Genomic DNA, 26,715 nt, shown 5'->3' on the forward strand with positions numbered 1-26,715 from the left:
GGGCAAAAAAAAAAACAATCTGAAAGATTGTTTAAAAAAGCCCCAAATGTATTCTCACTAAAATATACCTTAATAGAAATGTCAAAAATACCTTTTAAGAACAATAACAATTTTCAAGAAATTACGTCTGTAAACCTTGTTACAAAAGAACATTTTCCTAAATAATATCTGTCAAAGAAGTCCACAAATGTTTGTTTTACCATTCCTTGAGGCCAAATGGTAAGTTTAAAATCTGTTTTGAGCGAAATATCCAATTTTAAGCCTTTTAAATTTTAATAATGCTTTCTTCCGATGATAATGTTAGTATTTAAAATTTGGGTTTCAGAAAAATTAGGTAAGAATTGGGTAAATCATAAGGCAAACGTTGCTTGAAAATCAATTGAGAATCATTACACAGTGTCCATCCTTTTTCACATTTAAGATAAACTGTGTAATGACCAGAGGTTATAGAAGGTCCATCATGAAAAGTTATTGCAACTGCAACAAAAGTTTTTCCAGATATTGATAATTGTTGTCCTGTAAACTTCTTTATTAAAGTGTCCAATTTTGAACCATCAGCTCTACAACGTTGCATCATTAAAATTACATACTGTCCATATTTCTTTAACCCCTTGCATGCCCGCCCCTTTCCCCGCCCAGTGCCGCGCTTTTTATTAGCGGGCGGAGTTCATGACGAGCTGGACTCGTCATGGGCACAGCGCCACCGCAGCCCATGACGAGTCCAGCTCGTCATGGGCACTGAAGGGGTTAAAAATAACGTTGACAACATGTCTGATTTACATTGAGAACATTCCATGTTGTGATTAGCATCTTTAACTAATTTACTAAAAGTCACTGTTTTACTCTCTGGTAATGGTAAATATATGAACCTTTCAGAATCAACATTACTACTGCTTGTGTTCATACAGTTATCACAACAATGTTCCCATTTATAAGAGACACCAAATACATTTTCTACTTCTACCCCTTCATCTTCCAGTACCATCAGGATATACATCAAGAATTCCTGTGCATCTTGCTGGACATTTTGTGTAAACTGTGTACGCCCAGAACATACATCTAAAAGATTTCTAACATCAGAAGCACTTTCTATTTTAGTTTTATCATTACTCAGCTTCTCATAGAGGAGACTCAGCAAAGAACAGAATCTTTTTTCATGATTTAGTGTTATCTGCTCTTGCAAAAAATCAAGATAAAATACAACATTCAGCACTGCATTTGCGTAGCAGTTGACACCAAAGCTATTTTCAAAATGACAACCAACAACCTCTTCCACATTGTCCTTTTTCTTTTTGCTTGTAGTCACATCACTATCTTTTTGTTTTCTCTTCTGTACACCCTCATTACAGATATTCTCAAATCTCCTTTTCCGACAAAAAACACGTTTTTCAAACACAGGATACTGACCTAAATGAGGAGCATAGCTTCTTCTTAATCTATTATACTCCTTTACACAGTTTGCATCTGCACTTACTTTTGAATCATCAAAGTCTATCATGAATAAACCAGATAATTTTTTCACACGTGACAAAGCAACATATGCCATACCTTCTTTAAACACAGTAGATCCAATGTTTACAAAAGCACTATCAACAGTTAATCCTTGAGATTTGTGAATAGTTACAGCATATACTAGAGAAAACGGAAACTGCTTCCTACGCACATATAAGTCTTTCACAAGCAAGTAACAAACTGAACAACGACAAATGTCTTTAACCTCTTGTATCTGATTAAATTTTATTTTTAAACATTCAATTCCAACTTTTTTCTGGTAATTAATAAAACCCACAACTCTTCCCATAGCTCCATTCACTAAACCTTTCTCTACATCCAAATTCCGTCTTAAAATTACTCTACAGTTCATACACACATAAAGATTCTTTTCCAAACCAGCTGTTTTTGAAATGTTTTTCTCCAGAGAATCCAATTTAGTACCCAATTTGCCTGTCAATATAACAGTTATTCGTTCATGTTCTATTTTATCTCTTCATTTTCCAATTTCAAAAGTTCTTGATTGAATACAGAGCATTCATGTAGTGTTGGCATTAAGCAGATTACAGTATTTTTTTCTGCAATTTCCTTGTATATTTTCTCTGGAACTATTTCTTCTGTTGGAAACAAATTACTCAGCAATCAACTCTGTAATGCTTTTCTGCCATGTTCTGTGAGTAGTCCAATTCTTATATCTTTCAGAATACTTGCATAGTCCTCATCATTGGCTTGCCTCATATTGGTAATGAGTTCCTTATACTCAAAATATGTCCAAATATTTACATTGCCTATACTTCCGTATGACTTTTTTGTGTCTTTATGTGTAAGTGTATGGAATACTGGTTGTCCTTTAACTGGAGTAAGTTGCAAAAGATCTCCAAAAACTATGACGTGTTTTCCTCCAAATAGGACGTCAAAGTCTGTCTAAAGAATTTGCTGCATTCTTAAATGCACAAAGGCAAGCATTAAGTTTGATACCATGCTAACCTCATCAATAACGAGTACTTTCATTTTCTTCAATACTCTTGAAACTTCCAAGCATGCTTCTCCTGCTAGTTTGTGGTACTGTATTTTGTTCTCATGCTCTACTGGTAACATTAGCAAACGATGTAAGGTAACTCCTTTGATGTTATACACTGCTAACCCAGTTGGAGCAGTAACAACACAAGACAAAATGGATTCCATTTTCTTCTGTAGATAGCTTCTAATTACATTAATTAAGAAACTTTTTCCAGTTCCTGCTTGTCCACTTACATACATTCTCATTGGTTCAAAAGATGTGCATGAGCACTCTTTATTTTCATGTAGTAATCCGTGATCAATTTTTTGTCTGACTTCTTCATAAATTTGTTTTTGTTCTTCATTCAGTTGCTCCTCCAAATATGTTAAGTCTACTAAATCTTCCTGAGCTTGATTCATAGCTGTTTCCACTTCGTTCATAGCTATTGCTGCTTCATTTTCGATGATCGGTTGTCCTAGAGGATCTTGACTGAATGTCCCAGAACTTTGACTGTCTTGAGAACCGTCTCTAGCTACTTCAGCTGCAATTGTTGCTTCTTGTTCAATTTCTTCATTTAACATTTGAACATAAGTTGTGAAAGTACTGCATTCGATGCTGTCTTTGCTAGCATTGAAGGAATCTTCATAGCTCTGAAATTCTCCAAGTAGTTCGTCCTCTGAACGCCATGGTTTAAACAGCTGCAAAAGTGCCAAGTAGTAAAATTACTTTTTATCAGGAGTGTGGCAACTCAGCTTCCGGTGATTTATCAAACTTCCTTTTGTTTGCTTCACCAAACATCCTTCCTCACCAATGACTTTATATTTTCCATTGTTGATATCTTCTGTGACATTCCGTTTAAAAATAAAGTTCTGCAGCACTTCATAGAGACACATGTTCTCAAGGTGATGACTTCTTTGTGGATAATATGTGTCCAACATGTTTGTTCTTAAAATGTCTGTACTTTCTGGTTTGTACTCTGCTAAATATTCAATTTCTCGAATAGATTTCAGTTCCCGATTTCGCATTCCTGCAAGACCTAAACTTGCCCAAATTATTTTTCTGGATTTTGAGTACAGACTTGCAGATGATAACCTATCTGAGCATTCGTAGGATCCAATTTCTTGATGCGATAACATCTTTAAACTGAAACTGTATAGCTTCTTACTGACAGTCTTCTCGTGAGAAATCTCTTCCCACATTTCCTTCAATTCCGTTTTCTCAGATTTAGTGATGTAAGATGTGACATAGCGAGCAACAGCAATAGAATTGTCAGCCACATACTGTATATCCATGTTAGCATTCCACATGGATAAAATGACTGGGTTGTAGTCATTTATATATTTTGACTCTTCTTTTCTTCTTAGATTGTAGGTATTTTTAGGCGATTTTCTTGTAATAGTATGTCGCACAGCTGACATAAAACTGTTTACTCTTCCTTTTGAAAGAACAGGTCGTGGAAATCCAAATTGACATTTTGTGTAGAATTTATCTTTACTCTTGTACTTTCGTCGACAGGATTTTCCACACCGATGACTTTGGAAACGTAAAACTTGCTCTTTTAAATTTTTCTCTTCTGTACTTTTAGGTATAGCACATGTTGCATATCCTTCGATGAAACTTAAAACTGCATCATCAGAATCTGTTCCAAATTTTGGAGCATCCTTGATCCACAACAGCATATGAATATGAGGAGCACCTCTGGCTTGGTACTCTTTTCTCCAAAAGAAATCCACAACTTCTCCAAGAGGTGGATTTTTTTATTGCAGATGAAGGACATCATAGCCTCAAATCTATGATTGAAATATCTGCAAACATTAACCGGATCCAATGAGCACAATTCTCCTGCTGTCTTGTATTGGATGTTTTCAATATTTGAATTTGCCTCTCGAAGAAAATCCAGAAGATCATCCCAAGCGTACTCAGCACAGCTTAGGGTAAGGAACCATGTAGGAGTTCCTAAATTCCGTAACATACATTTCAATTCTCCATGGCGTCGGTACCAATATTCATTCGTCCCACGCTGACAAGCCATCAAATTGATCAATTGAGATTCCAAATGATCATCTCGCTGTTGCACTTTTTTCATAAAATCCTTTGCAGTCACATTACGTAGATGTACTCCAGTTTTCAAAATGTGATTTACTGCATAAGATAGTGCTGACAAGTCACTTTCAAATAAAAGATGGAACAAATAAGGAATACTTTGACGAAATCTCGGATCTTCTGCATATAGTCTTGTAGTCCGATACTCAGAAGCAGGAATCTGTACTGGACGTTTATCATATCGTCCTCCTTCTCCTGTAGGAAACAGCTGGGGAAAACAACGAGCTTCCAAACTCTCCTCCCATACACTCACGGGAGTTCCTTGTGCTTTCTTCATCTGAAACAGATCAATAGCGTTTCCCATAACTTCTTTAGAATGTAGAGGATGTATGCTGAAATGTTAATAAATTTCTTCTTCTTTTAACTTATCCACTTTTTCAAGTTGCCCAGTTGGTATTCCTGTGTCTTCTTGTATTTCTTCTTCATCTTCATCCATATAAATGGCTTCATACCATTTATTATTTTTTTTCAAATACAAATTTGCTCTTTGTACTTTTCGTACATCCACCAGCTCCTGCCAAATGTTCTTATTCTTTGTAGGTACACCATTAACCAGAATAACTAATGGTTCAGTTTCCAAAGTATCTGCATCAATTGTTTCCTTATTTTTTTTCAAATCCAATGGCAAATAGACAACTCTTCCTTTTAAACCTCTTTGTAAATCCGAAGGAGGTAATTTACCAGTTTTTGGCTCCATACGCACTATGGTCTGAAACGGATGGACACATTGAATAGACTCATACGTATTTAAATCAGAAAGTTCTGGAGGAATATCAACCAATTCTAAATTATTATGTACAGCTCTAGCTGGCATTCTATTTTCTTCTAACTTGTTATAACAGTATTTACAAATGCGCTGATCTTCACCCAAATCAAAACATTTTTCCAGAAATATATATGTTGCAAAATCTTTCCACTTATAATTATCTTCATTTTCACTTTTTTTATACAGATCAACATTCCTTGTTTTAATTTTGTAATGGCTTCTCCGGCAACAAATACAAGTAATATTTGGTCTTTCATTAGAGATGATAGTAAATTTTGTCATTTCATCCTCAAAATTTTTACTAACAGTGAGTTCTACATTCTCTTCCACATTTTCATCAATCACTGTGTCATTTTCTACACTTTCTTGCTCTGGACCAAAGTAACAAAACTGAATCTCATCAGTAACCTTCACTACATCTGATACAGATCCACGGAACAGACCATTATTCAACTCATTTAACTTTAGTGCTGGACTTTTAGCAAAATACAATGTTCTCACAAACTTTCTCATTTCAGTCTGATGAACAGCCAGCATCCTAAAATGGTGAAAAACACTTTGACATACTTTCCTAGATAGACAAGCCAGAGAATGTCCTTGCAAACCAGTATTCTCTCTCACTCTGCATGGATCTAGTCTTTGAAGCACCTTAATCTTCTGTTTAACACTCTTTTTACTATATTCTCTTAGAAAGTCACGTAATTTATCAATAGATTCCTGACGCACAGTACAAATACTACTACAATTCCAAGTGTACACTTGGGCTTTAGGACGTCTTCCCATAACCTCATCCGCCATCACTTGTTCCTCATTTCTTGGAACCATTTTCTCCTTTTCCATTACACAACCATCCTTAACTTCATAAGCTCTACCATTGGTGTCAACTGCATGCAACAAACTATTACTTTGAAGATAACTCTCTTCATTAAAAAATGGTTCAGTACTTGAACTATGCTTCCATTCTCCTAAGAACACTTTACAAAAGTTTTTTTTTTTTACTTCTCTTTTCCTTTTGCTTTGTGACTTCATTGCATTCACTAATTTATCTAATCTACGCATCCTGTTCAAAATTAAAATGAATAGTTTTTTTTAAAAGCATGTTTTGGATTGGTTCAGAAAAATGTGTTCCCACTGAACATTACTTTGGATTTGCTGTTAGGTTTGAAAAGTCAAGCACTCTTGCTCTTTGGATTTGAAACATTGTCTGCTGAACTTCTGACCTCTCTGCTTACACCTGTGTTCCATGAGCTGTTGCTATGGTAGCAGGCAGAAGTCATGTTGGGGGAAGGGATGATTTGCAAAGGGGTTGAAAGTAGCAACCAATAGAAATGTGTGATTCCATTTGACAAAATGTGGGAAGGACTGTGATTTTACATTAACATGTATATGTGTGAAAAAAGAGAGGGAAAAATTGCCATTTACTGGTTGTGGAGAGAGGTGTACAGCTCTGAGATTCTGGCTCTGATAATCTGCTGTTTGAGTGCCACATTTCTTTCTCAACTAATTATTTTAAAGGTGAGTTATGAGTTTGAGAGGGGAAGTATGTGGTGTATTTTGATATAAATAATAGAATTGTCATTCTTGTTTTAAAGTTGTGTTTTACATTTTGTGGTTTAGAAGATATTTAACTATCTTGAACTTGTAAGATATTATGGAGTATGTCTTCACTGTAAGTTAAGGTGTAGTGGTATCAGTGAGGAATATTGTTTTGTGCCTAGAATCACATCATGAGTCTGTCTGCACACAGGATTTGTTGACAGAGATTTAATTTGTGTTGCTCTTGTTCTGTTAGCCTTGCACTCGCAGAAAAGCGGCAGTTTGTTTGCTTAAAGTGTGATGGTTAGCATTCAGCAGAAATTAGTTACTCACAAAAAAGAGGCAAATGCAAAATGCATTTGAAAATAGCATGGTACATTTTCCTACCACTTTAAAAGTGGTGTTTTACATTTTATGTTAAGGAAGATATTTAAGTGCCTTGAACATGTTAGATATTATGGAGTATGTCTTCACTATAAGTTAAGGTGTACTGGTATCACCCAGGAATACTGTTTTCTGCCTAGAATCACACCATGACACAGTGTGCACACAGGAATTGTTATCAGAGATTTAATTTGTGTTGGTCTTGCTCTATTACCCTTCCACTTGCAGGAAAGGGGCAGCTTGTTTTTTGTAATACATGGTCATGGTGTCAAGGAGGTGTTAGGACATGTGCTCTTTTCTGCTTGTCTAAAATATAAGAAAAAAGTGTCAGGCTGTCACAGTAATTTTCACTTACTCCACCACAGTACTAAATGTCCTTTCAAATTGCCAAAGAAAATATCGCTTTGTGCCTAGAATCACACCATGAGTCTGTGTGCACACAGGAATTGTTGTCAGAGATTTAATTTGTGTTGCTGTTGTTTTTTAAAACTTGCACTTTTAAGAAAGGGCAGTTTCTTTTTTTCAAATGTGTTGCTTAGCACTCAGCAGAAATCACTATCTGAAAAGTGTGTGGCAAATGAAAATACATTTGAAAATAGCATGGTACTTTTTACTACCAATTTAAAAGTTGTGTTTTACATTTCATGTTAAGGAAGATATTTTAGTGCCTTGAACTTGAAAGATATTATGGAGTATGTCTTCACCATAAGTTAAGGTGTACTGGTATGACCCAGGAATACTGTTTTCTGTCTAGAATCACACCATGAGACAACATGCACACAGGAATTGTAGTCAGAGATTTAATTTGTGTTTCTGTTGTTCTGTAAAACTAGCACTTTCAGGAAAGTGCCTGGTATCACCCAGGAATATTGTTTTGTGCCTAGAATCACACCATGAGACAGTGTGCACACAGGAATTGTTGTCAGAGATTTAATTTGAGTTGCTGTTGTTCTGTAAAACTTGCACTCGCAGGAAAAGGGCCTGGTATCACCCAGGAATACTGTTTTGTGCCTAGAATCCCACCATGAGACAGTGTGCACACAGGAATTGTTGTCAGAGATTTTATTTGTGTTGCTGTTGTTCTGCAAAACTTGCACTCGCAGGAAAAGGGCAGCTTGTTTTGTTCAAATGTGTTGGTTAGTATTCAGCAGAAATCACTATCAGAAAAGGTAAATGGTAACACCAGGGGCGTAACAAACGCCCCCGCAGCCCCCGCGGTGCGGGGGGGCCACCAGTCTTCGGTAGGTGAAGGGGGCCCCCTCAGCTCTTCAGTAAAGAGCTGTGAGTGAAAGGCTTGCTCTAGAAAGCAGGTGCCGTCTGCAGCCTGCTCTGCGCTCCTCCCGTAGACCCAGGGCTGAACTGAAGAGAAACAAAGTAACAAGTTACATTGTTTCTCTTCAGTCAGAGCCCGGCCGGAAAAAGGATGGGGCCCTGTACTCTTCAGAAACACCGGGGCTTTCAGGGAGAGAGGTTAGACTTGTAAAGAGCAGGACAGATAACATTCTGCAGCGTTGTCGGTAAGTCTAGCAGTTTTAATTGTGAGTTTTCATTGTGAGCTCCTTCAAAAAACATGCTATGTTGTGGGTTGATAACAAATGCCTGATATGTTTTAAAATGCAGCATTTACATTTCTACAGATAGTTAGGTTATCTGGGACTTTAATTAGTCCCAGCTGTAAATATCCTCCTGCCGCTGACCCTTTTCTTTTTCTCACACCACTAACAAGTGCAGGATATGTTACCTCCTGCCAGGCCCGGTTCTAGAGGGTAGGGTGGGCCGGGTGCGCCAGGCCCACCCAAACATGAGCCATGGCCCTCCCAGTGAATCTGCCACCGATGTACAACTACAATAAAAACTGTGCAGATAACTGGTGATTTAGGATCCTGCTGCAGAGTAACCATTTGTCTGTTGGTAGTTTTTAAATGTTGATAAACTGAATTTTATGGGAATAGCTCAGTGGGTTACTACCTCTGTCACAGATATCCTTGTGTTACTTGCAGTTCAGAAGTTACTATCCTAACATAGGACAGTGACCTATGAACTGTCTTTAAAGAGCTGCATACAAATTTCACTTTTTTGTATTGTGATATAGTTAGAACTTCTCCATTCCTTCATTATTCTAATGTTGCCAAAAAGAGTTTGTTTGGGCAGTTATACATTTTTATCAGTAAAGCCAACCCCCAACCACTGGAGTACTCTTTAAATCCTGAGTTTGTGCTTCTCCAGTCCAAACCCCCGTAAAATATATTGCCCACCAGTATGGATGACGTGATTTCTACACCTTGTAATCCTCATTGGCTTATGTGACATTCCCCATAGACTGATTTATTGTCTCTGTATAATGCATGCTGTTATGTAAAGTACTGTGACACCCTACACTCATATGAGTAGCGCTGTACAAAAAATGGAATGGCTATAAGAGAGGGGCAACAGAGAGATGAGGGGCACAAGTGGAGGGTGGCAGTGAGGGAATCCGAGGAAGAGGTCATGGGGTGGGGAGCTACAGAGAGATGAGGGGCGCTGGTGGAGGGTGGCAGTGAGGGAGTCAGAGGAGGAGGTCACGGGGTGGGGGGAACTACAGAGAGATGAGGGGCACTAGTGGAGAGTGGCAGTGAGGGAAGCCGAGGAGGAGGTCCTGGAGTGGGGGTGGAGCTGCGGAAAGATGAGGGGCACTAGTGGAGGGTGGCAGTGAGGGAAAATGAGGAAGAGGTAATGGGGTGGGGAGCTACAGTGAGATGAGGAGCACTGGTGGAGGGTGGCAGTGAGGGAATCCGAGGAGGAGGTCACAGGGTGGAGGGGAACTACAGAGAGATGAGGGGTACTGGTGGAGGGCGGAAGTGAAGAAATCTGAGGAGGAGGTCATGGGGTGGGGGGGAACTACAGAGAGATGAGGGGCGCTGGTGGAGGGAGCAGTGAGGGAATCTGAGGAGGAGGTAATGGGGTGGGGGGCTATGTAGAAATGAGGGGCACTAGTGGAGGTTGGCAGTGAGGGAAGCGGAGGAGGAGGTCATGGGGTGGGGGAACTACAGAGAGCTGAGGGGCACTAGTGGGGTGTGGCAGTGAGGGAATCCAAAGAGGAGGTCACGGGTGGGGGGATCTACAGAGAGATGAGGGGTGCTGGTGGAGGGTGGCAGTGAAGGACTCTGAGGAGGAGGTTATGGGGGTGGGGGGAATTATGGAGAAATGAGGGGCACTGGTGGAGGGTGGCAGTGAGGGAATCTGAGGAGGAGGTCAGGGGTGGGGGGGAACTACAGAGAGATGAGGGCCACTGGTGGAGGGTGGCAGTGAGGTAATCCTAGGAGGAGGTCATGGGGCTTGGGGGGAATTACAGAGAGATGAGGGGCGCTGGTTGAGGGAGCAGTGAGGGAATCTGAGGAGGAGGTCATGGGGTGGGGGGGGCTACAGAGAAATGAGAGGCACTAGTGAAGGATGGCAGCGAGGGAAGCAGAGGAGGAGGTCATGGGGTGGGGGGAACTATAGAGAGATGAGGGGCACTAGTGGAGGGTGGCAGTGAAGGAATCTGATGAGGGGGTCATGGGGGGAACTACAGAGAGATGAGGGGCACTGGTGGAGGGTGGCAGGGAATCCGAGGAGGAGGTCATGGGGTGGGGGGAAATACGAAGCTATGAGGGGCGCTGGTGGAGGGTGGCAGTGAGGGAATCTGAGGAGGAGGTCATGGGGTGTGGGGGAGCTACAGAAAGATGGGGGACACTGGTGGAGGGTGGTAGTTAGGGAGTCTGAGGAGCAGGCGATGAGGGGGAGTGGCTATGGCGAGATGAAGGGTACTGTTGGAGGGTGGTAGTTAAGCTATCTACAGAGAAAGAGGTCAAAAAAGAGGTCAAAAAGACATTTGCACCAGCAATAAAGCCGGCCCTGTCATGGCCTTTCTGTTTTCATTTATTTAATTAACAGTCAGGTGATTAGGACAACTGTGGAGCATACTTTATCATGCATGCTAATTATTTTTACTGCTATATTCAATGTTTCAAGTTTGAAGGTGATTTTACTATTGTTTTTTACTGGGAATAGTGAAAGTGGAACTGAATGGTGGCTGATATGGGGCTAGGGCCCAAGGTCAGGTGTGAGATAAGGTGTGATGGAGAAGGGTGGTAGAAAAGTGGATAATCAAGCCTGTAAGAGAGTGCGCTGCAGAGTCAGAGGTCAGGTGGAGGTAGTAATGAAGAGGGTTTCTCCCTGAAGGCTCACACAGAGGAAGCCCGGGTAGTGTCACTTGCCGGATACTCCCACCTTAGAAACTTCCTCTTCCCATCAAAGGGACATTGCATGGAAGAAAAGCACTTTTTGAGAGTGATAACATTTAGAAAGAGACTTTGAAAAGAGTGCGTTTTACTGTGCCTTGTAAGAGTAAGGAGAGATAAAGGAGGGCCCAGAAGCAGGCCTGGCTAGATATATAAGCGATAAATCGGGCCAGCAGTGGCCCACCCGAATGTACCCTTGGCCCACCCAAATAAAAATTCCTGGAGCCGGGCCTGCCTCCTGCCCCCAATTTTACCATTTCCCGTCCCACCCTTCGTGTTAGTTGGCACTAGCTTGGTTTTATTTGACCTTTGCCAATGCTTGATTACTTGCTTCACAAGCATTGGCTGCCGCTGCATGGCTCCCACGTGCTGGCCTCACACTTCGGAGCTGAGGAGACCCGTCCCCTGTTGCTGTAGACGCCTCGGTGCTGTTGCTCCACCCTGGTGTAGGCTGCCAGCTCCTCACCCTGCTCCTAAACCTCTTACTCATCAGCTCACATCTACCGGGGCACATGAGCTGAGCTACCGGGAGCCGTTTGTGTTGGCCTTGGCGCTGTTCTGTGGTATTGCTTGCTGTGCTGGAAGGAGAGAGGGCTCCGTCCTGTCCACCTCTAAACAGGTGCCGGGGACTACAGAGAAAGGGGGCCGGGATTGACAACCCTTGTTGCATGTGACAATAAATGACCTAGTATTACATTCTCTCTATAATGGTGAGTTCAAATCAGAACATGCCAAATGTGGCCCTCGGGGTAAACGCACTGCTACTGGGCGCCAGAGACACACAAAAATCACTATTCGGCTCCCGGGCATCGGCTAAGCTTTATCCAAACAGTTCTGAAGTGCTGCTCACGTGGTATTAAGAAGTCTTTTCTTGCACTTTTTCGTCGAACAGCACGTCACAGAGACCGGTCTGTGTGCAACCCATTAATAAAACAAATTGCACCTCTGCCAGTGGCATAGCGTTAACTTTTGTTGAAATAGTGCCAAGAAACACGCTTATGCTGTTTGTGAGCGCTATAAAACACATAAATTGTACCTATTTCAGCTGCACACAAGTTACCAACTGAAGCGTGTTACAATAGCGCTTAATGGAAGGTCCTTGCTCTTCGTCTGATGTGTACATAAAATGAAAAGCATGTCATGCTTTGTTAGCACTGGAGTCGTAGAAGAATATGGAAGGATTTGCTGTCTTTGTCTTTCTTTTCTCAGCTTGGTCTCTTTCAATCTTACTTTCATTAATCTTGCACTTAATTTACTAACTTTTCCTACTTATGCCTACTGCTGATTTTTGTTTCTACTCATATGTTGCATACTTCCTCTTACTGTGCTACGTAACCTCTTAATTTTACCTTTCTCTTACACCTCATATTTGTTCCCACTCTTACGTTTTATTATTCCAACATACTCTTGCTTCCACTTACAATTTATTACGCCTATTTCCTCCTGCTCTTACTCATTTCTCCTCTTACTCCTATTACGTCTTCTAACTGCTATTCTTACTTTTACTACCGTATTTACCAATGCCCTTATTACCATTAACTTAGTCCTACCTACTCCTACTTGCACTCTTACTCCTGCATACTCCTACTTGAACCTACCTTCCACTACTTTTACATCTAAATACTTCAGCTCTTCTGCTTAGCCCTTCTTATGCCTATTCTTACTCATACTTGGGAGAGGAGTTGGCCTAACGGCTAGGGCGGTCGACCTCGAATCTGGGGAACTGGGTTCGAGTTTCAACAATGACGCTGAACATCCTGTGATTCTGGGCAAATCACTTAATCTCCCTGTGCCTAACAAAGATGAATGTGTCCTCATGTAACGCAACTGGTGGTCATGTAAAGCGCTATGATACCCGATACGGGTCAAGTTCGAGCTATATAAGACTCCATAAAATAAATAAAAATAAAAAAAATGAACAGGATCTGCTCGGTCGCATTGGAAGGTAAACAAGCATTTGCAATGCAATTGGTCTCACATTTGTGAGAGTTAGAGCTATTGACATTGTAAAGGACAGTGTATTTTACCTATGTGTTTTCTGCTTGGAGTGGAGTGAATGTGTGTGGTGTCAAGTGGACATATGTGGTTTGGATTGGAATTGTTAGTTGTGGAATTGTGTTGTGTGGATTGGATCTGTGTAGCGAAATAATGTAATTATGTGGATAGTAATTGTGTGGTATTGAGTGTACTGGAATTATGTGGAGTGGGATTGTGTGTCATGGAGTGGGATTGTGTGTCTTGGAGTGAGATTATCTGGAATGGTATTTTGCGTTGTGGAGTGGTATGTAGTGGAGTTTACTTATGTGGTGTGCTGTTAAATATTATAGCATGATGTGGAATTTTGTGGTGTAGATTGGATGTATGTGGTGTGTTATGTAATTCTGTTGTTGTTTTGAATTATGTAGTTTGTCGTTGAATTATGTGGTGTGGAATGGAAATGTGTAGAGTTGAAATGTGTGACGTGGAAGTGTTCGCTGCTGGGTGAAAATTATGTTGAGTGGTATTATGAGGCATGGTGTGAAGTGTAGTTATGTGGAATGTTGCTACGTGACAGACTGGATTTATGTGGAGTGTATTTATGCAATATGGATGAGAGCATAATTATGTGGAGGTTAATTATGTGGTGCTGAGTGGTATTATGTGGAGTAATTATGTGTGATGAATTGTGTGGGGATGAATTGTGGAATTGTGACGTGTGGAATTATGTGGCATGGTGTGGTGTATAATTGTGCGGAGTGGAATTATGTAGCATTTTGCAGAGTTGTATTTTGTGGAGGGTAATTCTGTGTTTTGGAGTTGCGTGTAAATATGTTGTGTGACGTATAATTATATAGGTTGAAGTGGAATTATGTGTACTTGAATTGTGTAGTGTGGAGTGTAATTATGTGGTTTGAGTGCTATTAAGTTGTGTGGAATGTTATTATGTGATGTGGAATTATGAGGTATGGAGTGAAGTAGAAATATATGTTTTTTCATATTTAGGATTGTAATTATGTGGTATGGAATGTAGGGTTAAATTATTTATAGTTGAATAGTGTGGCATGGAATTATGAGAGGTTCAAATGTGCTGAGTTTGGTAGAATTAGGTAGCGTGGATTTGAGCAAGCTGTGCACGCTAAGGCTTTTATGTCATGGGGTATAAAGTTGACGATTGTCTATTTTTCTTTGTAAAAATAATGTGGGCTGGTTCTTTACCTTCCGGTACATTTCTGAACAATTTGCTAAGCTAATTTGTAATGTTTCTTTTTGTGGGTATGCAGGGAAGAACGAGTGTATGTGGAATGTTGCTACGTGGCATAGACTAGATTTATGTGGAGTGTATTTATGCAATCTGGATGAGAGCATAATTATGTGGAGGTTAATTATGTGGTGCTGAGTGGTATTATGTGGAGTAATTATGTGTGATGAATTGTGTGGGGATGAATTGTGGAATTGTGAGACATGTGGAATTATGTGGCATGGTGTGGTGTATAATTGTGCGGAGTGGAATTATGTAGCATGTTGCAGAGTTGTATTTTGTGGAGGGTAATTCTGTGTTTTAAAGTTGAGTGTAAATATGTTGTGTGACGTATAATTATATAGGTTGAAGTGGAATTATGTATACTTAAATTGTGTTGTGTGGAGTGTAATTATGTGGTTTGGAGTGCTATTAAGTTGTGTGGAATGTTATTATGTGATGTGGACTTATGTGGTATGGAGTGAAGTAGAAATATATGTTTTTTCATTTTTAGGATTGTAATTATGTGGTATGGAATGTAGGGTTAAATTATTTATAGTTGAACTGTGTGGCATGGAATTATGAGATGTTCAAATGTGCTGAGTTTGGTAGAATTAGGTAGCGTGGATTTGAGCAAGCTGTGCACGCTAAGGCTTTTATGTCATGGGGTATAAAGTTGACGATTGTCTATTTTTCTTTGTAAAAATAATTTGGGCTGTTTCTTTACCTTCCGGTACATTTCTGAACAATTTGTTTAGCTAAATTGTAATGTTGCTTTGTGTGCGAATGCAGGGAAGAACGAGTGTATGCAAAAAATCATCCTATGTCTCAGTATTAACTTCCACACCTCTAAACAATAATCCCAATCCTAGAATGAGTTATCCGTTTGCTTTACAACAGTTAGTAAAACAAGGAAGTGCTTTGCGAGTCTGTAAGTAGCAAAGGTTTTAAAGGGACTTGTTTTTGTGCAAAGTATTGCTTTTCCCAGTTCAAGGAAGGGATAAAAAAATATCTTCAGATAATAATAGGGGTGACAGGATGGTGCGATAGCAGAATATTGATTTGTGTGGATCTGGCGAGGACTGCGGGCAGCAAGTGCTTGATACGCTATTTGCATAAGAAAATACTATATATTTTTTTCGTTATCCTCCATTAGTTATTAGTAAGGAAGGGGGAAGAGAAGCGTTCACCGACAGCATTCGGTTAGTCTTAGGGAGACAAAGAATGCTGTGGTCTGTGGTAGATGGCGCCCAGAAGGCATACGTATATGTATCAGGAGCTGCCAAAGAAAGGAAGTGGAAATGCGCTTTAGACGTTGCTGGTATTGATGGCTACTGTGCGGTTGCAGACTTCGCTGGGCTGACAGTTGGTGGGGAAATGCTACGTTGTCATTGTAGGTTTAATTCATGAATCGCTCATTCTCTCTGATGTTTGTCCTTGGGGTACTTGTTGACTGGTGCTACATATGGGATCTGGTTTGCCTTTGACAGCAGGTATGGTTTAGTGGGGTACATAGTGTAAATTAATGTTGGCGTGAGGAAACAAAAATCGGACCCTTTGTACATTTGATATTATTGTGTGTATCATGCAGAGGATGAAAAGTAGCAGGAACGGCATTGATGCCGTATAGGCTAGCAGGAAGAAATGTTTTGAGGTGGTCAGTTGCAGAGATTGTTCAACATTTTTAAAACTTCCATAGTGGCATTGGGGAGGCCAGCAGCTGAAAGGCTCTGTCTTTACTGGTAGGCAGTGGTTAGATGGTGACCGGTCATCAGTCTTTCTGTGGGTGATGGACAGGGGAGCAGTAGGCGGCGGTCACAGGTTTGCAGTGACATCCGAGGGGTGGTTTTAAAGGGGGGCAGAAAAGCATAATTGCGGGTTTCATAGGGGTGAGGGTAGAGTGTAATGGATGAGTTAGTAGCAGGCACGACGGAAGTGATCTGCGTTTGGAGGTGGTTAACTGAGAGGGCTTCGCTTGAAGGTGGCTCATCAAGTAGGAGGATGTGTTTGGTGGGCCGGCTGGAGGCAGTGTTATGTAACTTTGCTGGAGGGCGCAGCAGCATTTACTGATGTATGTAAATCGCTCGATGAGAGGGCGGATGTGACCAATAGAGGAACCAGAATCCTTTTTTTATGGCTGGGGTGAGCCCCTGCAGTATGGCGGGTCGCTGGCCTGAGGGCTCTTGACTGGCGAGGAGAATGGGGGGCCCCCTCCATGTACTTTGCAGGGGGGCCCCCTCAAGTTTCGTTACGCCACTGGGTAACACATTTCAAATCAACAGGGTAGATTGTCCTTCCACTCCTGCAATGGGTGAGGTAGTTCCTACATGTACAAAACTCCAATTAACCTTTACCAAACATGTACTCTTACACACATATCTGCAGTCTTCATGCACTTGTAAAAGTCTCCATGCAGATCTCTCTTGCAACTGACAATATACAGTCTCCAGAAACACACTGTTTGCACACATGCAGCAGCTTCTCCTACACTCCCATGCATAATACTCAGCTCTGTGTTGTGTTTCAGATAGCAGTGTGTAACGCAAACAGATTGAATGTCACTAAGGCTCTTTTCCTTTGCTCTACTTTAATCACTCACCCTGTAACACATGCTGATGGTCTCAAGTAGCTATTAGGACATGTGCTCTTTTTTGCCTCTCTAAAATATAAGGGAAATGTGTCAGGCTGTCTCAGTAATTATCACTTGCTCCATCTACAGTACTAAATGTGCTTTCAAATTGCCAAAGGAAATATCGTTTTCTGCCTAGAATCACAGCATGAGTCTGTGTGGACACAGGAATTGTTGTCAGAGATTTTATTTGTGTTGCTGTTGTTCTGTAAAACTTGCACTTTCAGGAAAGGGCCAGCTTGTTTTGTTCAAATGTGTTGGTTAGTACTCAGCAGAAATCACTATCAGAAAAATGAGAGGCAAATGGTAACACATTTCAAATCAACAGGGTAGATTGTCCTTCCACTCCTGCAATGAGTGAGGTAGTTCCTACATGTACAAAACTCCAATTAACCTTTACCAAACATGTACTCTTACACACATATCTGCAGTCTTCATGCACTTGTAAAAGTCTCCATGCAGATCTCTCTTGCAACTGACAATACACAGTCTCCAGAAACACACTGTTTGCACACATGCAGCAGCTTCTCCTACACTCCCATGCATAATACTCAGCTCTGTGTTGTGTTTCAGATAGCAGTGTGTAACGCAAACACATTCAACATCACCAAGGCTCATTTCCTTTGCTCTACTCTAATCACTCACCCTGTAACACATGCTGACGGTCTCAAGTAGCTATTAGGACATGTGCTCTTTTTTGCCTCTCTAAAATATAAGGGAAATGTGTGAGGCTGTCTCAGTAATTATCACTTGCTCCATCCACAGTACTAAATGTGCTTTCAAATTGCCAAAGGAAATATCGTTTTCTGCCTAGAATCACAGCATGAGTCTGTGTGGACAGAGGAATTGTTGTCAGAGATTTTATTTGTGTTGCTGTTGTTCTGTAAAACTTGCACTTTCAGGAAAGGGCTAGCTTGTTTTGTTCAAATGTGTTGGTTAGTACTCAGCAGAAATCACTATCAGAAAAATGAGAGGCAAATGGTAACACATTTCAAATCAACAGGGTAGATTGTCCTTCCACTCCTGCAATGGGTGAGGTAGTTCCTACATGTACAAAACTCCAATTAACTTTTACCAAACATGTACTCTTACACACATATCTGCAGTCTTCATGCACTTGTAAAAGTCTCCATGCAGATCTCTCTTGCAACTGACAATACACAGTTTTCAGAAACACACTGATTGCACACATGCAGCAGCTTCTCCTACACTCCCATGCATAATACTCAGCTCTGTGTTGTGTTTCAGATAGCAGTGTATAACGCAAACACATTCAACGTCACCAAGGCTCATTTCCTTTGCTCTGTTCTAATCACTCACCCTGTAACACATGCTGACGGTCTCAAGTAGCTATTAGGACATGTGCTCTTTTTTGCCTCTCTAAAATATAAGGGAAATGTGTCAGGCTGTCACAGTAATTATCATTTGCTCCTCAACAGAAGTAAATGTGCTTTCAAATTGCAAATCAAATATCGTTTTCTGCCTAGAATCACACCATGAGTCTGTGTGCACACAGGAATTGTTGTCAGAGATTTAATACATGTTTCTCTTGTTTTGTAAGACTTGGACTCGTAGGAAAGGATCAGCTCATGTGATAGGATTTGAAAAGTTGAAAAAAAAATTGTAATGAATTTAAATTACATAAAGGTATTTTTTTTTTAGTTTTTTGCAGGTATTGCTGAGCAACAGTGAAAAAATATAAAGATGCCTATAAATTCAAGAAAGAGAAAAGAAAAGAAACAACAACTATATTTGAAGACGACTGGTAGAAAAAAAATAGGAGGCGAAGCGTGTGTTGGAAAACAGAAAAAGTCTTCTGGTAAGCAAACTAAAGAATTTTTAAAAAATATCTTCCAAAAAAAAAAAATGATCGAAAGATAAATTCAAACAGTGTTTAAAGTACAAAACAACAACAGAGTCGACAGCAAAAACAAAATGCTAATGTAGACTCAGAAGTAAGAAAGAGTGACTTAACACGGAAAATAGATTTTAAAAACATTCGTCGAAAAATGTTTCAGAGAAGAGTGATGTTACATTTGCTAAAGGATGTGAAAAAATATAAGAAAAAAACCAAATTTTATAAGAAAAAGAAATTAATTGAAAGTATTGTTACCAAGGCATTAGAAATAAAAAAAAAACTATTCATTTTAATTTTCAACAGGATGCGTAGATTAGATAAATTAGTCAATGCAATGAAGTCACAAAGCAAAAGGAAAAGAGAAGTAAAAAAAAATAACTTTTGTAAAGTGTTCTTATGAGAATGGAAGCATAGTTCAAGTACTGAACCATTTTTTAATGAAGAGAGTTATCTTCAAAGTAATAGTTTGTTGCATGCAGTTGACACCAATGGAAGAGCATATGAAGTTAAGGATGGTTGTGTAATGGAAAAGTAGAAAATGGTTGCAAGAAATGAGGAAGAAGTGATGGCTGATGAGGTTATGGGGAGACGTCCTAAAGCCCCAGTGTACACTTGGAATTGTAGTAGTATTTGTACTGTGCGTCAGGAATCTATTGATAAATTACGTGACTTTCTAAGAGAATATAGTAAAAAGAGTGTTAAACAGAAAATTAAGGTGCTTCAAAGACTAGATCCATGCAGAGTGAGAGAAAATACTGGTTTGCAAGGACATTCTCTGGCTTGTCTATCTAGGAAAGTGTGTCAAAGTGTTTTTCACCATTTTAGGATGCTCGCTGTTCATCATACTGAAATGAGAAAGTTTGTGAGAACATTGTATTTTGCTAAAAGTCCAGCACGAAAGTTAAATGAGTTGAATAATGCTCTGTTCCGTGGATCTGTATCAGATGTAGTGAAGGTTACTGATGAGATTCAGTTTTGTTACTTTGGTCCAGAACAAGAAAGTGCAGAAAATGACACAGTTATTGATGAAAATGTGGAAGAGAATGTAGAATTTACTGTTAGTAAAAAGTTTGAAGATGAAATGACAAAATTTGCTATCATCTCTAATGAAAGACCAAATATTACTTGTATTTGTTGCCGGAGAAGCCATTACAAAATTCAAACAAGGAATGTTGATCTGTATAAAAAAAAGTGAAAATGAAGATAATTATAAGTGGAAAGATTTTGCAACATATATATTTCTGGAAAATTGTTTTGATTTGGGTGAAGATCAGCGTATTTGTAAATACTGTTATAACAAGTTAGAAGAAAATAGAATGCCAGCAAGAGCTGTACATAATAAATTAGAATTGGTTGAAATTCCTCCAGAACTTTCGGATTTAAATACGTATGAGTCTATACTTATTCAATGTGTCCATCCGTTTCAGACCATAGTGCGTATGGAGCCAAAAACAGGTAAATTACCGCCTTCGGATTTACAAAGAGGTTTAAAAGGAAGAGTTGTCTATTTGCCATTGGATTTGAAAAAAAATATGGAAACAATTGATGCAGATACTTTGGAAACTGAACCATTAGTTATTCTGGTTAATGGTGTACCTACAAAGAATAAGAAAATTTGGCAGGAGCTGGTGGATGTACGAAAAGTACAAAGAGCAAATTTGTATTTGAAAAAAAATAATAAATGGTATGAAGCCATTTATATGGATGAAGATGAAGAAGAAATAGTAGAAGACACAGGAACACCAACTGGGAAAATTGAAAAAGTGGATAAGTCAAAAGAAGAAGAAATTTATGAACATTTCAGCATACATCCTCTTCATTCTAAAGAAGTTATGGGAAACGCTATTGATCTGTTTCAGATGAAGAAAGCAAAAGGAACTCCTGTGAGTGTATGGGAGGAGAGCTTGGAAGCTCGTTGTTTTCCCCAACTGTTTCTTACAGGAGAAGGTGGACGATATGATGAACGTCCAGTACAAATTCCTGCTTTGGAGTATCGGACTACAAGATTATATGCAGAAGATCCCAGATTTCGTCAAAGTATTCCTTAATTGTTCCATCTTTTATTTGAAAGTAACTTGTCTGCACTATCTTATGCAGTAAATCACATTTTAAAAACTGGAGTACATCTACATAATGTGTCAGCAAAGGACTTTCTCAACAAAGTGCAACAGCGAGATGATCATTTGGAATCTCAATTGATCAATTTGATGGCTTGTCAGCGTGGAACTAATGAATATTGGTACCGACGCCATGGAGAATTGAAGTGTATGTTACGGAATTTAGGAACTCCTACATGGTTCCTTACCCTGAGCTGTGCTGAGTATGCTTGGGATGATTTACTGGATTTTCTGCGAGAGGCAAATTCAAACATTGAAAACATCCAATACAAGACAGCAGGAGAATTGTGCTCATTAGATCCGGTTAATGTTTGCAGATATTTCAATCATAGATTTGAGGCTATGATGTCCTTCATCTGCAATAAAAAAAATCCACCTCTTGGAGAAGTTGTGGATTTCTTTTGGAGAAAAGAGTACAAAGCAGCAGAAACCTACCTCATCGTTCCCTACACTGCCGCCACCGCCAGGAGTCACAGGGGGAGCCAACAGCCATCGGAAGCAGCAGCGGGTGCAATCCTCCGCATCGCCGCATCGGGACTCTAACTCCCAGCAGCCCCAGCAGCGGCGCGTCGAGGTGACGCCGTAAACGCGCCAGGTGGCGCCTACAAACACCGCGGAGGCCGGCGGAGCTGCGGGAAAGCAGCAGAAACCTACCTCATCGTTCCCTACACTGCCGCCACTGCCAGGAGTCACAGGGGGAGCCAACAGCCATCGGAAGCAGCAGCGGGTGCAATCCTCCGCGTCGCCGCATCGGGACTCTAACTCCCAGCAGCCCCAGCGGCGGCGCATTGAGGTGACGCCGTAAACGCGCCAGGTGGCGCATACAAACACCGCGGAGGCCGGCGGAGCTGCGGGAAAGCAGCAGAAACCTACCTAATCGTTCCCTACACTGCCGCCACCGCCAGGAGTCACAGGGGGAGCCAACAGCCGTCGGAAGCAGCAGCGGGTGCAATCCTCCGCGTCGCCGCATCGGGACTCTAACTCCCAGCAGCCCCAGCGGCGGCGCGTTGAGGTGACGCCGTAAATGCGCCAGGTGGCACCTACAAACACCGCGGAGGCCGGCGGAGCTGCGGGAAAGCAGCAGAAACCTACCTCATCGTTCCCTACACTGCCGCCACCGCCAGGAGTCACAGGGGGAGCCAACAGCCATCGGAAGCAGCAGCGGGTGCAATCCTCCGCGTCGCCGCATCGGGACTCTAACTCCCAGCAGCCTCAGCGGCGGCGCGTCGAGGTGACGCCGTAAACGCGCTAGGTGGTGCCTACAAACACTGCGGAGGCCGGCGGAGCTGCGGGAAAGCAGCAGAAACCTACCTCATCGTTCCCTACACTGCCGCCACCGCCAGGAGTCACAGGGGGAGCCAACAGCCATCGGAAGCAGCAGCGGGTGCAATCCTCCGCGTCGCCGCATCGGGACTCTAACTCCCAGCAGCCCCAGCGGCGGCGCGTCGAGGTGACGCCGTAAACGCGCCAGGTGGTGCCTACAAACACCGCGGAGGCCGGCGGAGCTGCGGGAAAGCAGCAGAAACCTACCTCATCGTTCCCTACACTGCCGCCACCGCCAGGAGTCACAGGGGGAGCCAACAGCCATCGGAAGCAGCAGCAGGTGCAATCCTCCGCGTCGCCGCATCGGGACTCTAACTCCCAGCAGCCCCAGCGGCGGCGCGTCGAGGTGACGCTCTCTGCCCGGGCGGCGCCGGGCTGAGCCCGGGCAGAGGGCGGGCCGTCTGTGGCCGTCAGAGGCAGACAGAGGCAGGTCTGGGCCACCCCCCTTAACTTCGCTGACCCGGGGGCATCCGGCTGAGAAATAACTTCTGGCTACCCGCATCGACATCCGTTATGGGGAAAAAGACGTCAGCAGCATCCAGAAGACCGGGTAAGGCCAAGCAACATGCAGCACCTACTACCCCATTGCCAAGCCTAACGGCCATAGATAAAATGTTGCAAAAAACAATAGGGGTCGTTGCCACGGCTATTCAGAATAGTGAAAGAGGTCTCTCGCTCCCACCAAGCCTGCCCTTGTTTATGCACCATGATAACTCCTTTGAAAAATCCCTTGATTCTCTACTTGCTACATCTTATGCGGGGCTTCCGGGCACAGCCACCAAAGAGAACCACACTAATGGAAATATAGTATCTCACGACCACCTGCCCACGGATACTAGGCTATCGTCAACTCCGACTATGTTAGAGCCAAGTCCAAATAGGGACCTGGATCTTCTGCCATCTCCAGTTGACAATTCGATTCACACTGAAGGGATTGACTTATGCCATGACTTTGATGCTTTGGACTCAGGTGGGGATAAAAGCACTAGCGGACTAATGCAAACAAGGGGCCAGAAAGCAAAGAGGCAAAAAGCTAAGAACAAACGGAAAAACATTGAGCCTGTACAAAACAAACAGAAGGGTGGGAACAGCCAACCACGGAGATCTGTTGCCCCCGTAGTACTAGATAAGGCTAAAGAGGCTGGCCTATCTAGCAGGATGGATTCGTCCATTATAGAAATCAACACAGTGTCAGGGGCTCAGGGATTCTGGGGGAGACTGGAGACACTGATATCTACTCTCTTGGGTCCTCTGAATTTACATGTTTCAAATATAGAAAAAAGGATGAGAGTGCTGACTGATCATGTTTCTAAACTAAGTTCATGGCGCCATCAAGAAATTTTGCCCTCTTTAGGGGCAACTACCACCACTGATGATGTCCAAACAAATCAGCCCAAAATGTCTAATAAAACTAATAACAGGGTCCCCTTGCTGCCCCCAATACCAGGCACAAGTAAAAGCCTACCATCTTTGGAGCATCGTGCTAATCGGGTACCCAAACCAACATCCCCCAAGGTTGCAACCCCCATAGCGATGGCTCAAACTGTCTCTAAAAGTAATATGGCACATTTGGGTCAAACCAATACTGATGTCCTACCTGATTCATGCCCCCCCTCACCTAAGCCGGACCAATCTATCTTAACAACTGCTAAGCAAATTCCGGCCCGTATCAGTTTACCCCCAGAGTGTGGACCTTACGTCCTGGTCTTAGCCAATGTCCCTAAGCTAAGGAAAGATCAAGAGGAAAATTTTGTCAGCCTAAAAAACAGAACTCTCCATTGGCTATCTAGACATTGTCAATTTCCGATGGATGGCGCTGGAGAGATTATTCATACCCAAAGAGTGGGGTGGGTGGGCCCCTTAAGGAAAAAGTTTGAAGGGGACTGTATAATTATAAACTTTAAGTCCCCTCTATTGGCCCAATGCACGCTAGCAAAAGCCCCACAGCCCTCCCATTGGGAATATAACACTACACTTCTCCCCCTTGGGTACTTTTATAGGCACCTAATAGATCCTAATCCTAGTCTTGGGACTCATTTCTTGGGACACCGCCAGGACATTAATACTGATTTTAGAATTAACAATCGACGTTACCACCAGGGCCAACATCCTGATACTAGTAATGGCCTTCCATTGGATAACGTGATTGTACCACCTGCACACCAAATGTCATATCCCCCTTTCTTAGTCGTACCCCAGCACATTCCCAGGGTGAGGCCTTATGCAGTGACTAATCAGAATATTTACCCGGATGAGCATGAGAGGAGGTACCTGTATAACGTCCCAACATATAATCGATTTGAACATGCCTTTTCAAACTTAGAGGAACTGGACTGACTGGGGGATAGTGATAGGAACAGTGAACGTGTAGAGGCAGCCGATGCAATTGAGGAACTTTTAGATCCTACAAAAACTGTTATACCTCAAGCCATGGCCGTACAGCCTGCCGTGGTTGAATTCCCAGTCGCATGTGAGGACGTTATAACAATCCACCAAATTAACCCCAGGCAGATTACTAGGGACAAGCGTTTAAGCAGCCCAAGTGGCTGTGATTTGTCAATCCTTAGCTGGAACGTTGCAGGCATAGAATCTAGATTGTCCGACCCTCAGTGGGTCCAGCTATTGGATGGCAAAGATATCATCATGTTTCAAGAGACCTGGGCCGTAGGGAACGTGCACATAGAGGGTTATCATTGTTTTAGTGTGTTTGCCTCTAAGCCTGCCTTTGGTCGTGCAATGGGAGGACTTTTTATTGGGATCAGGATATTGGCGGGTGGTACTTTTAAGGATTTATCATTCGGGAACCCAAATATTCAGGTTCTCGAATACAAGCGAAAGACCAAGATTTATTTAATTAATTTTTACAATAATGATTTTAATTCAATACCAAATAGGAACTATATAGCACTTTCTAATTTTTTGGTACACCTTGAAACAAACATGAATATAGGCACAGACGAGAAGTCAGGGATTCTCATTGGGGGTGATTTTAATGCGAAGATTCCAGAAAAGCATCGATTAGAGGATAAAAGCTGCCCAGATTCAGCAGACCGTAGAGGTATTGAGCTTGTTAAGATATTAAATGAACACATCCTTAGTAATGTAATGGAAGCAAGCCAATCTCCAAGGATGATTTGTGCCCCAACGCATAGAGGGAGAGATTCACACTCGACGATTGATTTTATCTTCACATCCCCCTACCTAATAGATCGTGTCACTGACTCAAATGTGGTTGAGACATTATATGGAGACCATAACCCACTTATAGTCACCTTGTACTTGGGACTTAGCCCAGTATATGCTAAATTTAATGGCGCGAGAGACATTACGCCATCAGGTGATGGTCTCCGTCTAAAATGGAGGGGAATTGACTGTGAAGCCCTACTGGATCGTGTAAAAAATTATCACCTCGTATTAATAAACTCTTGCTCATCACCCGACGGGGACTGCCACAGAATAGTCACCAATTTTGGTAAACTATGCGTGGCAATTAAAAATGATTTGTTAGTCCCATTACCTACAAAGGCGAAAGACCCAAGATGGTTCGACTCCGCCTGTTCTATGGCAAATAGGGAACTACGCAGGGTATTAACCATTAAGCCAAGGAATATAGTGGAGGTACAATCAGCTAGAAAATTTTATAAACAAAAAATAGCTGAAAGAAAGGCGGCACTCTTGATGGAACAGTGGGAGTCCCTGGTTGTCAGCGCTAACATGAAGAGCAGTGGTCCATTTTGGACCGCAGTTAGGAAAATGCGCGACATGGGTAAACACCTATCCCCAATTGGCTGCAATATAACCAGTAGCACTTGGGAAGCCCACTTTTCCAATATATATGCTGCTCCCTTTGAAGAAACAATCACCTCAGATCTGGGACAGTTGCGAGACCTGCGGATTGATCATTCCGAGGTGGTGATAGCCGTCAGAGAGAGCCTTGGCAACAAGGCCCCTGGACCAGACGGTCTTCCCATAGACATTATAAAGCATAGTCCAGACCTATGGGCACCAATTTTACACAATGTTGTTAACAGT

The sequence above is a fragment of the Triturus cristatus genome, chromosome 2_1 (assembly GCF_964204655.1).
Source record: "Triturus cristatus chromosome 2_1, aTriCri1.1, whole genome shotgun sequence".
Lineage (NCBI taxonomy): Eukaryota > Metazoa > Chordata > Amphibia > Caudata > Salamandridae > Triturus > Triturus cristatus.